Raw genomic sequence first — 16,711 nt, 5'->3', positions numbered from 1 at the left:
TGTAACTCTCTGTCTCTCACTGCCTTTCCCATCTCTAGCTCTCTCAGTCTCTCACTACCTTTCGCAGCTCTAGCTCTCTCAGTCTCTCACTGCCTTTCCCATCTCTAACTCTCTCAGTCTCTCACTCCCTTTCCCATCTCTAACTCTCTCAGTCTCTCACTGCCTTTTCCAACTCTAACTCTCTCAGTCTCTCACTGCCTTTCCCATCTCTAACTCTCTGTCTCTCACTGCCTTTCCCATCTCTAACTCTCAGTCTCTCACTGCCTTTCCCATCTCGAACTCTCTCAGTCTCTCACTGCCTTTCCCATCTCTAACTCTCTGTCTCTCACTGCCTTTTCCATCTCTAACTCTCTGTCTCTCACTCCCTTTCCCATCTCTAGCTCTCTCAGTCTCTCACTTCCTTTCCCATCTCTAGCTCTCTCAGTCTCTCACTGCCTTTCCCATCTCTAACTCTCTCTGTCTCTCACTCCCTTTCCCGTCTCCAGCTCTGTCAGTCTCTCACTGCCTTTCCCATCTCTAACTCTCTCAGTCTCTCACTGTCTTTCCCATCTGTAACTCTCAGTCTCTCACTGCCTTTTCCATCTCTAACTCTCTCAGTCTCTCACTGCCTTTCCCATCTCTAACTCTCTGTGTCTCACTGCCTTTCCCATCTCTAACTCTCAGTCTCTCACTGCCTTTCCCATCTCTAACTCTCTCAGTCTCTCACTGCCTTTCCCATCTCTAACTCTCTGTATCTCCCTGCCTTTCCCATCTCTAGCTCTCTCAGTCTCTCACTGCCCTTTCCCATCTCTAGCTCTCTCAGTCTCTCACTCCCTTTCCCATCTCTAGCTCTCTCAGTCTCTCACTGCCTTTCCCATCTCTGGCTCTCTCAGTCTCTTACTGCCTTTCCCATCTCTAGCTCTGTCAGTCTCTCACTGCCTTTCCCATCTCTAACTCTCTCAGTCTCACACTCCCTTTCCCATCTCTAGCTCTCTCAGTCTCTCACTGCCTTTCCCATCTCTAGCTCTCTCAGTCTCTCACTGCCTTTCCCATCTCTAACTCTCTCAGTCTCTCACTGCCTTTCCCATCTCCAGCTCTGTCAGTCTCTCACTGCCTTTCCCATCTGTAACTCTCTGTCTCTCACTGCCTTTCCCATCTCTAGCTCTCTCAGTCTCTCACTACCTTTCCCATCTCTAGCTCTCTCAGTCTCTCACTGCCTTTCCCATCTCTAACTCTCTCAGTCTCTCACTCCCTTTCCCATCTCTAACTCTCTCAGTCTCTCACTGCCTTTTCCAACTCTAACTCTCTCAGTCTCTCACTGCCTTTCCCATCTCTAACTCTCTGTCTCTCACTGCCTTTCCCATCTCTAACTCTCAGTCTCTCACTGCCTTTCCCATCTCGAACTCTCTCAGTCTCTCACTGCCTTTCCCATCTCTAACTCTCTGTCTCTCACTGCCTTTCCCATCTCTAACTCTCTGTCTCTCACTGCCTTTCCCATCTCTAGCTCTCTCAGCCTCTCACTGCCTTTCCCATCTCTAACTCTCTCTGTCTCTCACTGCCTTTCCCATCTCCAGCTCTGTCAGTCTCTCACTGCCTTTCCCATCTCTAACTCTCTCAGTCTCTCACTGCCTTTCCCATCTGTAACTCTCAGTCTCTCACTGCCTTTTCCATCTCTAACTCTCTCAGTCTCTCACTGCCTTTCCCATCTCTAACTCTCTGTGTCTCACTGCCTTTCCCATCTCTAACTCTCAGTCTCTCACTGCCTTTCCCATCTCTAACTCTCTCAGTCTCTCACTGCCTTTCCCATCTCTAACTCTCTGTCTCTCACTGCCTTTCCCATCTCTAGCTCTCTGTATCTCACTGCCTTTCCCATCTCTAGCTCTCTCAGTCTCTCACTGCCGTTCCCATCTCTAGCTCTCTCAGTCTCTCACTGCCTTTCCCATCTCTAGCTCTCTCAGTCTCTCACTCCCTTTCCCATCTCTGGCTCTCTCAGTCTCTTACTGCCTTTCACATCTCTAGCTCTGTCAGTCTCTCACTGCCTTTCCCATCTCTAACTCTCTCAGTCTCTCACTGCCTTTCCCATCTCTAACTCTCTCAGTCTCTCACTCCCTTTCCCATCTCTAACTCTCTCAGTCTCTCACTGCCTTTCCCATCTCTAACTCTCTCTTTCTCCCACTGCCTTTCCCATCTCTACCTCTCACAGTCTCTCACTCCCTTTCCCATCTCTAGCTCTCTCAGTCTCTCACTGCCTTTCCCATCTCTAACTCTCTGTCTCTCACTGCCTTTCCCATCTCTAGCTCTCTCAGTCTCTCACTACCTTTCCCATCTCTAGCTATCTCAGTCTCTCACTGCCTTTCCCATCTCTAACTCTCAGTCTCTCACTGCCTTTCCCATCTCTAGCTCTCTCAGTCTCTCACTACCTTTCCCATCTCTAGCTCTCTCAGTCACTCACTCCCTTTCCAATCTCTAACTCTCTCAGTCTCTCACTACCTTTCCCATCTCTAGCTCTCTCAGTCTCTCACTCCCTTTCCCATCTCTAGCTCTCTCAGTCTCTCACTGCCTTTCCCATCTCTAACTCTCTCTTTCTCTCACTGCCTTTCCCATCTCTACCTCTCTCAGTCTCTCACTCCCTTTCCCATCTCTAACTCTCTCTGCCTCTCACTGACTTTCCCATCTCTAACTCTCTCAGCCTCTCACTGCCTTTCCCATCTCTATCTCTCTCAGTCTCTCACTGCCTTTCCCATCTCTCGCTCTCTCAGTCTCTCACTGCCTTTCCCATCTCTACCTCTCTCAGTCTCCCACTCCCTTTCCCATCTCTAGCTCTGTCAGTCTCTCACTGCCTTTCCCATCTCTAACTCTCTGTCTCTCACTGCCTTTCCCATCTCTAACTCTCTGTCTCTCACTGCCTTTCCCATCTCTATCTCTCTCAGTCTCTCACTGCCTTTCCCATCTCTAGCTCTCTAAGTCACTCACTGCCTTTCCCATCTCTAACTCTCTCAGTCTCTCACTGCCTTTCCCATCTCTAGCTCTCTCAGTGTCTCACTGCCTTTCCCATCTCCAGCTCTCTCAGTCTCTCACTGCCTTTCCCATCTCTAGCTCTGTCAGTCTCTCACAACCTTTCCCATCTCTAACTCTCTCAGTCTCTCACTGCCTTTCCCATCTCTAACTCTCTCAGTCTCTCACTCCCTTTCCCATCTCTAGCTCTCTCAGTCTCTCACTCCCTTTCCCATCTCTAACTCTCTCTTTCTCTCACTGCCTTTCCCATCTCTAACTCTCTCAGTCTCTCACTCCCTTTCCCATCTCTAGCTCTCTCAGTGTCTCACTGCCTTTCCCCTCTAACTCTCTCAGTCTCTCACTGCCTTTCCCATCTCTAACTCGCTCAGTCTCACACTCCCTTTCCCATCTCTAGCTCTCTCAGTCTCTCACTGCCTTTCCCATGTCTAACTCTCTCAGTCTCTCACTGCCTTTCCCATCTCTAACTCTCTCAGTCTCTCACTGCCTTTCCCATCTCCAGCTCTGTCAGTCTCTCACTGCCTTTCCCATCTGTAACTCTCTGTCTCTCACTGCCTTTCCCATCTCTAGCTCTCTCAGTCTCTCACTACCTTTCGCATCTCTAGCTCTCTCAGTCTCTCACTGCCTTTCCCATCTCTAACTCTCTCAGTCTCTCACTCCCTTTCCCATCTCTAACTCTCTCAGTCTCTCACTGCCTTTTCCAACTCTAACTCTCTCAGTCTCTCACTGCCTTTCCCATCTCTAACTCTCTGTCTCTCACTGCCTTTCCCATCTCTAACTCTCAGTCTCTCACTGCCTTTCCCATCTCGAACTCTCTCAGTCTCTCACTGCCTTTCCCATCTCTAACTCTCTGTCTCTCACTGCCTTTCCCATCTCTAACTCTCTGTCTCTCACTCCCTTTCCCATCTCTAGCTCTCTCAGTCTCTCACTTCCTTTCCCATCTCTAGCTCTCTCAGTCTCTCACTGCCTTTCCCATCTCGAACTCTCTCTGTCTCTCACTGCCTTTCCCATCTCCAGCTCTGTCAGTGTCTCACTGCCTTTCCCATCTCTAACTCTCTCAGTCTCTCACTGTCTTTCCCATCTGTAACTCTCAGTCTCTCACTGCCTTTTCCATCTCTAACTCTCTCAGTCTCTCACTGCCTTTCCCATCTCTAACTCTCTGTGTCTCACTGCCTTTCCCATCTCTAACTCTCAGTCTCTCACTGCCTTTCCCATCTCTAACTCTCTCAGTCTCTCACTGCCTTTCCCATCTCTAACTCTCTGTATCTCCCTGCCTTTCCCATCTCTAGCTCTCTCAGTCTCTCACTGCCCTTTCCCATCTCTAGCTCTCTCAGTCTCTCACTCCCTTTCCCATCTCTAGCTCTCTCAGTCTCTCACTGCCTTTCCCATCTCTGGCTCTCTCAGTCTCTTACTGCCTTTCCCATCTCTAGCTCTGTCAGTCTCTCACTGCCTTTCCCATCTCTAACTCTCTCAGTCTCACACTCCCTTTCCCATCTCTAGCTCTCTCAGTCTCTCACTGCCTTTCCCATCTCTAGCTCTCTCAGTCTCTCACTGCCTTTCCCATCTCTAACTCTCTCAGTCTCTCACTGCCTTTCCCATCTCCAGCTCTGTCAGTCTCTCACTGCCTTTCCCATCTGTAACTCTCTGTCTCTCACTGCCTTTCCCATCTCTAGCTCTCTCAGTCTCTCACTACCTTTCCCATCTCTAGCTCTCTCAGTCTCTCACTGCCTTTCCCATCTCTAACTCTCTCAGTCTCTCACTCCCTTTCCCATCTCTAACTCTCTCAGTCTCTCACTGCCTTTTCCAACTCTAACTCTCTCAGTCTCTCACTGCCTTTCCCATCTCTAACTCTCTGTCTCTCACTGCCTTTCCCATCTCTAACTCTCAGTCTCTCACTGCCTTTCCCATCTCGAACTCTCTCAGTCTCTCACTGCCTTTCCCATCTCTAACTCTCTGTCTCTCACTGCCTTTCCCATCTCTAACTCTCTGTCTCTCACTGCCTTTCCCATCTCTAGCTCTCTCAGTCTCTCACTGCCTTTCCCATCTCTAACTCTCTCTGTCTCTCACTGCCTTTCCCATCTCCAGCTCTGTCAGTCTCTCACTGCCTTTCCCATCTCTAACTCTCTCAGTCTCTCACTGCCTTTCCCATCTGTAACTCTCAGTCTCTCACTGCCTTTTCCATCTCTAACTCTCTCAGTCTCTCACTGCCTTTCCCATCTCTAACTCTCTGTGTCTCACTGCCTTTCCCATCTCTAACTCTCAGTCTCTCACTGCCTTTCCCATCTCTAACTCTCTCAGTCTCTCACTGCCTTTCCCATCTCTAACTCTCTGTATCTCCCTGCCTTTCCCATCTCTAGCTCTCTCAGTCTCTCACTGCCTTTCCCATCTCTAACTCTCTCAGTCTCTCACTGCCTTTCCCATCTCTAGCTCTCTGTATCTCACTGCCTTTCCCATCTCTAGCTCTCTCAGTCTCTCACTGCCGTTCCCATCTCTAGCTCTCTCAGTCTCTCACTGCCTTTCCCATCTCTAGCTCTCTCAGTCTCTCACTCCCTTTCCCATCTCTGGCTCTCTCAGTCTCTTACTGCCTTTCACATCTCTAGCTCTGTCAGTCTCTCACTGCCTTTCCCATCTCTAACTCTCTCAGTCTCTCACTGCCTTTCCCATCTCTAACTCTCTCAGTCTCTCACTCCCTTTCCCATCTCTAACTCTCTCAGTCTCTCACTGCCTTTCCCATCTCTAACTCTCTCTTTCTCCCACTGCCTTTCCCATCTCTACCTCTCACAGTCTCTCACTCCCTTTCCCATCTCTAGCTCTCTCAGTCTCTCACTGCCTTTCCCATCTCTAACTCTCTGTCTCTCACTGCCTTTCCCATCTCTAGCTCTCTCAGTCTCTCACTACCTTTCCCATCTCTAGCTATCTCAGTCTCTCACTGCCTTTCCCATCTCTAACTCTCAGTCTCTCACTGCCTTTCCCATCTCTAGCTCTCTCAGTCTCTCACTACCTTTCCCATCTCTAGCTCTCTCAGTCACTCACTCCCTTTCCAATCTCTAACTCTCTCAGTCTCTCACTACCTTTCCCATCTCTAGCTCTCTCAGTCTCTCACTCCCTTTCCCATCTCTAGCTCTCTCAGTCTCTCACTGCCTTTCCCATCTCTAACTCTCTCTTTCTCTCACTGCCTTTCCCATCTCTACCTCTCTCAGTCTCTCACTCCCTTTCCCATCTCTAACTCTCTCTGCCTCTCACTGACTTTCCCATCTCTAACTCTCTCAGCCTCTCACTGCCTTTCCCATCTCTATCTCTCTCAGTCTCTCACTGCCTTTCCCATCTCTCGCTCTCTCAGTCTCTCACTGCCTTTCCCATCTCTACCTCTCTCAGTCTCCCACTCCCTTTCCCATCTCTAGCTCTGTCAGTCTCTCACTGCCTTTCCCATCTCTAACTCTCTGTCTCTCACTGCCTTTCCCATCTCTAACTCTCTGTCTCTCACTGCCTTTCCCATCTCTATCTCTCTCAGTCTCTCACTGCCTTTCCCATCTCTAGCTCTCTAAGTCACTCACTGCCTTTCCCATCTCTAACTCTCTCAGTCTCTCACTGCCTTTCCCATCTCTAGCTCTCTCAGTGTCTCACTGCCTTTCCCATCTCCAGCTCTCTCAGTCTCTCACTGCCTTTCCCATCTCTAGCTCTGTCAGTCTCTCACAACCTTTCCCATCTCTAACTCTCTCAGTCTCTCACTGCCTTTCCCATCTCTAACTCTCTCAGTCTCTCACTCCCTTTCCCATCTCTAGCTCTCTCAGTCTCTCACTCCCTTTCCCATCTCTAACTCTCTCTTTCTCTCACTGCCTTTCCCATCTCTAACTCTCTCAGTCTCTCACTCCCTTTCCCATCTCTAGCTCTCTCAGTGTCTCACTGCCTTTCCCCTCTAACTCTCTCAGTCTCTCACTGCCTTTCCCATCTCTAACTCGCTCAGTCTCACACTCCCTTTCCCATCTCTAGCTCTCTCAGTCTCTCACTGCCTTTCCCATGTCTAACTCTCTCAGTCTCTCACTGCCTTTCCCATCTCTAACTCTCTCAGTCTCTCACTGCCTTTCCCATCTCCAGCTCTGTCAGTCTCTCACTGCCTTTCCCATCTGTAACTCTCTGTCTCTCACTGCCTTTCCCATCTCTATCTCTCTCAGTCTCTCACTACCTTTCGCATCTCTAGCTCTCTCAGTCTCTCACTGCCTTTCCCATCTCTAACTCTCTCAGTCTCTCACTCCCTTTCCCATCTCTAACTCTCTCAGTCTCTCACTGCCTTTTCCAACTCTAACTCTCTCAGTCTCTCACTGCCTTTCCCATCTCTAACTCTCTGTCTCTCACTGCCTTTCCCATCTCTAACTCTCAGTCTCTCACTGCCTTTCCCATCTCGAACTCTCTCAGTCTCTCACTGCCTTTCCCATCTCTAACTCTCTGTCTCTCACTGCCTTTCCCATCTCTAACTCTCTGTCTCTCACTCCCTTTCCCATCTCTAGCTCTCTCAGTCTCTCACTTCCTTTCCCATCTCTAGCTCTCTCAGTCTCTCACTGCCTTTCCCATCTCTAACTCTCTCTGTCTCTCACTGCCTTTCCCATCTCCAGCTCTGTCAGTCTCTCACTGCCTTTCCCATCTCTAACTCTCTCAGTCTCTCACTGTCTTTCCCATCTGTAACTCTCAGTCTCTCACTGCCTTTTCCATCTCTAACTCTCTCAGTCTCTCACTGCCTTTCCCATCTCTAACTCTCTGTGTCTCACTGCCTTTCCCATCTCTAACTCTCAGTCTCTCACTGCCTTTCCCATCTCTAACTCTCTCAGTCTCTCACTGCCTTTCCCATCTCTAACTCTCTGTATCTCCCTGCCTTTCCCATCTCTAGCTCTCTCAGTCTCTCACTGCCCTTTCCCATCTCTAGCTCTCTCAGTCTCTCACTCCCTTTCCCATCTCTAGCTCTCTCAGTCTCTCACTGCCTTTCCCATCTCTGGCTCTCTCAGTCTCTTACTGCCTTTCCCATCTCTAGCTCTGTCAGTCTCTCACTGCCTTTCCCATCTCTAACTCTCTCAGTCTCACACTCCCTTTCCCATCTCTAGCTCTCTCAGTCTCTCACTGCCTTTCCCATCTCTAGCTCTCTCAGTCTCTCACTGCCTTTCCCATCTCTAACTCTCTCAGTCTCTCACTGCCTTTCCCATCTCCAGCTCTGTCAGTCTCTCACTGCCTTTCCCATCTGTAACTCTCTGTCTCTCACTGCCTTTCCCATCTCTAGCTCTCTCAGTCTCTCACTACCTTTCCCATCTCTAGCTCTCTCAGTCTCTCACTGCCTTTCCCATCTCTAACTCTCTCAGTCTCTCACTCCCTTTCCCATCTCTAACTCTCTCAGTCTCTCACTGCCTTTTCCAACTCTAACTCTCTCAGTCTCTCACTGCCTTTCCCATCTCTAACTCTCTGTCTCTCACTGCCTTTCCCATCTCTAACTCTCAGTCTCTCACTGCCTTTCCCATCTCGAACTCTCTCAGTCTCTCACTGCCTTTCCCATCTCTAACTCTCTGTCTCTCACTGCCTTTCCCATCTCTAACTCTCTGTCTCTCACTGCCTTTCCCATCTCTAGCTCTCTCAGTCTCTCACTGCCTTTCCCATCTCTAACTCTCTCTGTCTCTCACTGCCTTTCCCATCTCCAGCTCTGTCAGTCTCTCACTGCCTTTCCCATCTCTAACTCTCTCAGTCTCTCACTGCCTTTCCCATCTGTAACTCTCAGTCTCTCACTGCCTTTTCCATCTCTAACTCTCTCAGTCTCTCACTGCCTTTCCCATCTCTAACTCTCTGTGTCTCACTGCCTTTCCCATCTCTAACTCTCAGTCTCTCACTGCCTTTCCCATCTCTAACTCTCTCAGTCTCTCACTGCCTTTCCCATCTCTAACTCTCTGTCTCTCACTGCCTTTCCCATCTCTAGCTCTCTGTATCTCACTGCCTTTCCCATCTCTAGCTCTCTCAGTCTCTCACTGCCGTTCCCATCTCTAGCTCTCTCAGTCTCTCACTGCCTTTCCCATCTCTAGCTCTCTCAGTCTCTCACTCCCTTTCCCATCTCTGGCTCTCTCAGTCTCTTACTGCCTTTCACATCTCTAGCTCTGTCAGTCTCTCACTGCCTTTCCCATCTCTAACTCTCTCAGTCTCTCACTGCCTTTCCCATCTCTAACTCTCTCAGTCTCTCACTCCCTTTCCCATCTCTAACTCTCTCAGTCTCTCACTGCCTTTCCCATCTCTAACTCTCTCTTTCTCCCACTGCCTTTCCCATCTCTACCTCTCACAGTCTCTCACTCCCTTTCCCATCTCTAGCTCTCTCAGTCTCTCACTGCCTTTCCCATCTCTAACTCTCTGTCTCTCACTGCCTTTCCCATCTCTAGCTCTCTCAGTCTCTCACTACCTTTCCCATCTCTAGCTATCTCAGTCTCTCACTGCCTTTCCCATCTCTAACTCTCAGTCTCTCACTGCCTTTCCCATCTCTAGCTCTCTCAGTCTCTCACTACCTTTCCCATCTCTAGCTCTCTCAGTCACTCACTCCCTTTCCAATCTCTAACTCTCTCAGTCTCTCACTACCTTTCCCATCTCTAGCTCTCTCAGTCTCTCACTCCCTTTCCCATCTCTAGCTCTCTCAGTCTCTCACTGCCTTTCCCATCTCTAACTCTCTCTTTCTCTCACTGCCTTTCCCATCTCTACCTCTCTCAGTCTCTCACTCCCTTTCCCATCTCTAACTCTCTCTGCCTCTCACTGACTTTCCCATCTCTAACTCTCTCAGCCTCTCACTGCCTTTCCCATCTCTATCTCTCTCAGTCTCTCACTGCCTTTCCCATCTCTCGCTCTCTCAGTCTCTCACTGCCTTTCCCATCTCTACCTCTCTCAGTCTCCCACTCCCTTTCCCATCTCTAGCTCTGTCAGTCTCTCACTGCCTTTCCCATCTCTAACTCTCTGTCTCTCACTGCCTTTCCCATCTCTAACTCTCTGTCTCTCACTGCCTTTCCCATCTCTATCTCTCTCAGTCTCTCACTGCCTTTCCCATCTCTAGCTCTCTAAGTCACTCACTGCCTTTCCCATCTCTAACTCTCTCAGTCTCTCACTGCCTTTCCCATCTCTAGCTCTCTCAGTGTCTCACTGCCTTTCCCATCTCCAGCTCTCTCAGTCTCTCACTGCCTTTCCCATCTCTAGCTCTGTCAGTCTCTCACAACCTTTCCCATCTCTAACTCTCTCAGTCTCTCACTGCCTTTCCCATCTCTAACTCTCTCAGTCTCTCACTCCCTTTCCCATCTCTAGCTCTCTCAGTCTCTCACTCCCTTTCCCATCTCTAACTCTCTCTTTCTCTCACTGCCTTTCCCATCTCTAACTCTCTCAGTCTCTCACTCCCTTTCCCATCTCTAGCTCTCTCAGTGTCTCACTGCCTTTCCCCTCTAACTCTCTCAGTCTCTCACTGCCTTTCCCATCTCTAACTCGCTCAGTCTCACACTCCCTTTCCCATCTCTAGCTCTCTCAGTCTCTCACTGCCTTTCCCATGTCTAACTCTCTCAGTCTCTCACTGCCTTTCCCATCTCTAACTCTCTCAGTCTCTCACTGCCTTTCCCATCTCCAGCTCTGTCAGTCTCTCACTGCCTTTCCCATCTGTAACTCTCTGTCTCTCACTGCCTTTCCCATCTCTATCTCTCTCAGTCTCTCACTACCTTTCGCATCTCTAGCTCTCTCAGTCTCTCACTGCCTTTCCCATCTCTAACTCTCTCAGTCTCTCACTCCCTTTCCCATCTCTAACTCTCTCAGTCTCTCACTGCCTTTTCCAACTCTAACTCTCTCAGTCTCTCACTGCCTTTCCCATCTCTAACTCTCTGTCTCTCACTGCCTTTCCCATCTCTAACTCTCAGTCTCTCACTGCCTTTCCCATCTCGAACTCTCTCAGTCTCTCACTGCCTTTCCCATCTCTAACTCTCTGTCTCTCACTGCCTTTCCCATCTCTAACTCTCTGTCTCTCACTCCCTTTCCCATCTCTAGCTCTCTCAGTCTCTCACTTCCTTTCCCATCTCTAGCTCTCTCAGTCTCTCACTGCCTTTCCCATCTCTAACTCTCTCTGTCTCTCACTGCCTTTCCCATCTCCAGCTCTGTCAGTCTCTCACTGCCTTTCCCATCTCTAACTCTCTCAGTCTCTCACTGTCTTTCCCATCTGTAACTCTCAGTCTCTCACTGCCTTTTCCATCTCTAACTCTCTCAGTCTCTCACTGCCTTTCCCATCTCTAACTCTCTGTGTCTCACTGCCTTTCCCATCTCTAACTCTCAGTCTCTCACTGCCTTTCCCATCTCTAACTCTCTCAGTCTCTCACTGCCTTTCCCATCTCTAACTCTCTGTATCTCCCTGCCTTTCCCATCTCTAGCTCTCTCAGTCTCTCACTGCCCTTTCCCATCTCTAGCTCTCTCAGTCTCTCACTCCCTTTCCCATCTCTAGCTCTCTCAGTCTCTCACTGCCTTTCCCATCTCTGGCTCTCTCAGTCTCTTACTGCCTTTCCCATCTCTAGCTCTGTCAGTCTCTCACTGCCTTTCCCATCTCTAACTCTCTCAGTCTCACACTCCCTTTCCCATCTCTAGCTCTCTCAGTCTCTCACTGCCTTTCCCATCTCTAGCTCTCTCAGTCTCTCACTGCCTTTCCCATCTCTAACTCTCTCAGTCTCTCACTGCCTTTCCCATCTCCAGCTCTGTCAGTCTCTCACTGCCTTTCCCATCTGTAACTCTCTGTCTCTCACTGCCTTTCCCATCTCTAGCTCTCTCAGTCTCTCACTACCTTTCCCATCTCTAGCTCTCTCAGTCTCTCACTGCCTTTCCCATCTCTAACTCTCTCAGTCTCTCACTCCCTTTCCCATCTCTAACTCTCTCAGTCTCTCACTGCCTTTTCCAACTCTAACTCTCTCAGTCTCTCACTGCCTTTCCCATCTCTAACTCTCTGTCTCTCACTGCCTTTCCCATCTCTAACTCTCAGTCTCTCACTGCCTTTCCCATCTCGAACTCTCTCAGTCTCTCACTGCCTTTCCCATCTCTAACTCTCTGTCTCTCACTGCCTTTCCCATCTCTAACTCTCTGTCTCTCACTGCCTTTCCCATCTCTAGCTCTCTCAGTCTCTCACTGCCTTTCCCATCTCTAACTCTCTCTGTCTCTCACTGCCTTTCCCATCTCCAGCTCTGTCAGTCTCTCACTGCCTTTCCCATCTCTAACTCTCTCAGTCTCTCACTGCCTTTCCCATCTGTAACTCTCAGTCTCTCACTGCCTTTTCCATCTCTAACTCTCTCAGTCTCTCACTGCCTTTCCCATCTCTAACTCTCTGTGTCTCACTGCCTTTCCCATCTCTAACTCTCAGTCTCTCACTGCCTTTCCCATCTCTAACTCTCTCAGTCTCTCACTGCCTTTCCCATCTCTAACTCTCTGTCTCTCACTGCCTTTCCCATCTCTAGCTCTCTGTATCTCACTGCCTTTCCCATCTCTAGCTCTCTCAGTCTCTCACTGCCGTTCCCATCTCTAGCTCTCTCAGTCTCTCACTGCCTTTCCCATCTCTAGCTCTCTCAGTCTCTCACTCCCTTTCCCATCTCTGGCTCTCTCAGTCTCTTACTGCCTTTCACATCTCTAGCTCTGTCAGTCTCTCACTGCCTTTCCCATCTCTAACTCTCTCAGTCTCTCACTGCCTTTCCCATCTCTAACTCTCTCAGTCTCTCACTCCCTTTCCCATCTCTAACTCTCTCAGTCTCTCACTGCCTTTCCCATCTCTAACTCTCTCTTTCTCCCACTGCCTTTCCCATCTCTACCTCTCACAGTCTCTCACTCCCTTTCCCATCTCTAGCTCTCTCAGTCTCTCACTGCCTTTCCCATCTCTAACTCTCTGTCTCTCACTGCCTTTCCCATCTCTAGCTCTCTCAGTCTCTCACTACCTTTCCCATCTCTAGCTATCTCAGTCTCTCACTGCCTTTCCCATCTCTAACTCTCAGTCTCTCACTGCCTTTCCCATCTCTAGCTCTCTCAGTCTCTCACTACCTTTCCCATCTCTAGCTCTCTCAGTCACTCACTCCCTTTCCAATCTCTAACTCTCTCAGTCTCTCACTACCTTTCCCATCTCTAGCTCTCTCAGTCTCTCACTCCCTTTCCCATCTCTAGCTCTCTCAGTCTCTCACTGCCTTTCCCATCTCTAACTCTCTCTTTCTCTCACTGCCTTTCCCATCTCTACCTCTCTCAGTCTCTCACTCCCTTTCCCATCTCTAACTCTCTCTGCCTCTCACTGACTTTCCCATCTCTAACTCTCTCAGCCTCTCACTGCCTTTCCCATCTCTATCTCTCTCAGTCTCTCACTGCCTTTCCCATCTCTCGCTCTCTCAGTCTCTCACTGCCTTTCCCATCTCTACCTCTCTCAGTCTCCCACTCACTTTCCCATCTCTAGCTCTGTCAGTCTCTCACTGCCTTTCCCATCTCTAACTCTCTGTCTCTCACTGCCTTTCCCATCTCTAACTCTCTGTCTCTCACTGCCTTTCCCATCTCTATCTCTCTCAGTCTCTCACTGCCTTTCCCATCTCTAGCTCTCTAAGTCACTCACTGCCTTTCCCATCTCTAACTCTCTCAGTCTCTCACTGCCTTTCCCATCTCTAGCTCTCTCAGTGTCTCACTGCCTTTCCCATCTCCAGCTCTCTCAGTCTCTCACTGCCTTTCCCATCTCTAGCTCTGTCAGTCTCTCACAACCTTTCCCATCTCTAACTCTGTCAGTCTCTCACTGCCTTTCCCATCTCTAACTCTCTCAGTCTCTCACTGCCTTTCCCATCTCCAGCTCTGTCAGTCTCTCACTGCCTTTCCCATCTGTAACTCTCTGTCTCTCACTGCCTTTCCCATCTCTAGCTCTCTCAGTCTCTCACTACCTTTCCCATCTCTAGCTCTCTCAGTCTCTCACTGCCTTTCCCATCTCTAACTCTCTCAGTCTCTCACTCCCTTTCCCATCTCTAACTCTCTCAGTCTCTCACTGCCTTTTCCAACTCTAACTCTCTCAGTCTCTCACTGCCTTTCCCATCTCTAACTCTCTGTCTCTCACTGCCTTTCCCATCTCTAACTCTCAGTCTCTCACTGCCTTTCCCATCTCGAACTCTCTCAGTCTCTCACTGCCTTTCCCATCTCTAACTCTGTCTCTCACTGCCTTTCCCATCTCTAACTCTCTGTCTCTCACTGCCTTTCCCATCTCTAGCTCTCTCAGTCTCTCACTGCCTTTCCCATCTCTAACTCTCTCTGTCTCTCACTGCCTTTCCCATCTCCAGCTCTGTCAGTCTCTCACTGCCTTTCCCATCTCTAACTCTCTCAGTCTCTCACTGCCTTTCCCATCTGTAACTCTCAGTCTCTCACTGCCTTTTCCATCTCTAACTCTCTCAGTCTCTCACTGCCTTTCCCATCTCTAACTCTCTGTGTCTCACTGCCTTTCCCATCTCTAACTCTCAGTCTCTCACTGCCTTTCCCATCTCTAACTCTCTCAGTCTCTCACTGCCTTTCCCATCTCTAACTCTCTGTCTCTCACTGCCTTTCCCATCTCTAGCTCTCTGTATCTCACTGCCTTTCCCATCTCTAGCTCTCTCAGTCTCTCACTGCCGTTCCCATCTCTAGCTCTCTCAGTCTCTCACTGCCTTTCCCATCTCTAGCTCTCTCAGTCTCTCACTCCCTTTCCCATCTCTGGCTCTCTCAGTCTCTTACTGCCTTTCACATCTCTAGCTCTGTCAGTCTCTCACTGCCTTTCCCATCTCTAACTCTCTCAGTCTCTCACTGCCTTTCCCATCTCTAACTCTCTCAGTCTCTCACTCCCTTTCCCATCTCTAACTCTCTCAGTCTCTCACTGCCTTTCCCATCTCTAACTCTCTCTTTCTCCCACTGCCTTTCCCATCTCTACCTCTCACAGTCTCTCACTCCCTTTCCCATCTCTAGCTCTCTCAGTCTCTCACTGCCTTTCCCATCTCTAACTCTCTGTCTCTCACTGCCTTTCCCATCTCTAGCTCTCTCAGTCTCTCACTACCTTTCCCATCTCTAGCTATCTCAGTCTCTCACTGCCTTTCCCATCTCTAACTCTCAGTCTCTCACTGCCTTTCCCATCTCTAGCTCTCTCAGTCTCTCACTACCTTTCCCATCTCTAGCTCTCTCAGTCACTCACTCCCTTTCCAATCTCTAACTCTCTCAGTCTCTCACTACCTTTCCCATCTCTAGCTCTCTCAGTCTCTCACTCCCTTTCCCATCTCTAGCTCTCTCAGTCTCTCACTGCCTTTCCCATCTCTAACTCTCTCTTTCTCTCACTGCCTTTCCCATCTCTACCTCTCTCAGTCTCTCACTCCCTTTCCCATCTCTAACTCTCTCTGCCTCTCACTGACTTTCCCATCTCTAACTCTCTCAGCCTCTCACTGCCTTTCCCATCTCTATCTCTCTCAGTCTCTCACTGCCTTTCCCATCTCTCGCTCTCTCAGTCTCTCACTGCCTTTCGCATCTCTACCTCTCTCAGTCTCCCACTCCCTTTCCCATCTCTAGCTCTGTCAGTCTCTCACTGCCTTTCCCATCTCTAACTCTCTGTCTCTCACTGCCTTTCCCATCTCTAACTCTCTGTCTCTCACTGCCTTTCCCATCTCTATCTCTCTCAGTCTCTCACTGCCTTTCCCATCTCTAGCTCTCTAAGTCACTCACTGCCTTTCCCATCTCTAACTCTCTCAGTCTCTCACTGCCTTTCCCATCTCTAGCTCTCTCAGTGTCTCACTGCCTTTCCCATCTCCAGCTCTCTCAGTCTCTCACTGCCTTTCCCATCTCTAGCTCTGTCAGTCTCTCACAACCTTTCCCATCTCTAACTCTCTCAGTCTCTCACTGCCTTTCCCACCTCTAACTCTCTCAGTCTCTCACTCCCTTTCCCATCTCTAGCTCTCTCAGTCTCTCACTGCCTTTCCCATCTCTAACTCTCTCTTTCTCTCACTGCCTTTCCCATCTCTAACTCTCTCAGTCTCTCACTCCCTTTCCCATCTCTAGCTCTCTCAGTGTCTCACTGCCTTTCCCCTCTAACTCTCTCAGTCTCTCACTGCCTTTCCCATCTCTAACTCGCTCAGTCTCACACTCCCTTTCCCATCTCTAGCTCTCTCAGTCTCTCACTGCCTTTCCCATGTCTAACTCTCTCAGTCTCTCACTGCCTTTCCCATCTCTAACTCTCTCAGTCTCTCACTGCCTTTCCCATCTCCAGCTCTGTCAGTCTCTCACTGCCTTTCCCATCTGTAACTCTCTGTCTCTCACTGCCTTTCCCATCTCTAGCTCTCTCAGTCTCTCACTACCTTTCGCATCTCTAGCTCTCTCAGTCTCTCACTGCCTTTCCCATCTCTAACTCTCTCAGTCTCTCACTCCCTTTCCCATCTCTAACTCTCTCAGTCTCTCACTGCCTTTTCCAACTCTAACTCTCTCAGTCTCTCACTGCCTTTCCCATCTCTAACTCTCTGTCTCTCACTGCCTTTCCCATCTCTAACTCTCAGTCTCTCACTGCCTTTCCCATCTCGAACTCTCTCAGTCTCTCACTGCCTTTCCCATCTCTAACTCTCTGTCTCTCACTGCCTTTCCCATCTCTAACTCTCTGTCTCTCACTCCCTTTCCCATCTCTAGCTCTCTCAGTCTCTCACTTCCTTTCCCATCTCTAGCTCTCTCAGTCTCTCACTGCCTTTCCCAT

Source organism: Chiloscyllium punctatum, chromosome 47 (genome assembly GCF_047496795.1).
Source record: "Chiloscyllium punctatum isolate Juve2018m chromosome 47, sChiPun1.3, whole genome shotgun sequence".
NCBI lineage: Eukaryota > Metazoa > Chordata > Chondrichthyes > Orectolobiformes > Hemiscylliidae > Chiloscyllium > Chiloscyllium punctatum.
Note: the sequence above shows the minus strand (reverse complement) of the source record.